Below are 324 nucleotides of genomic sequence, written 5' to 3' on the forward strand. Positions count from 1 at the left end.
GATGGAGGTTTGGGGATGGGTCCAGCTGCAGGGCTGCTGGGCACCTGATGGCAGGGACTGGTGGCTCTGCTGAGTCCATACCTGACCAGTCTCAGGCCAGGTGGCTGCTTCCCTACACCCCGCTGTGGCTGGAGAAGATGGGGTCCTGTGGCTGGTGACATGTCCAGCAGGGTGACCCCAGGGCCCTGCCTCCTGCCCTGCCCATCACAGCAGCTAAGTGCACAGTGTCAGCCCCGCCCTGTGCTCAACCCGCATCTGCCTGGGCCCACTGGGTGGATGGGGACCCCGGGGACAGCTCTGTGGTGAGGCTGAGCTGGGGGGCTC

General features: G+C 66.0%; 1 protein-coding gene across 1 annotated transcript in view; it reads left to right on the forward strand.

The window, feature by feature from the left end:
• The window catches only part of GPSM1 (G-protein signaling modulator 1), a 30,649-nt gene that overhangs the window by 16,935 nt on the left and 13,390 nt on the right, over positions 1-324 (forward strand). The window lies entirely within an intron of this gene.

Source organism: Galeopterus variegatus, unplaced genomic scaffold (assembly GCF_000696425.1).
Source record: "Galeopterus variegatus unplaced genomic scaffold, G_variegatus-3.0.2 Scaffold889, whole genome shotgun sequence".
NCBI lineage: Eukaryota > Metazoa > Chordata > Mammalia > Dermoptera > Cynocephalidae > Galeopterus > Galeopterus variegatus.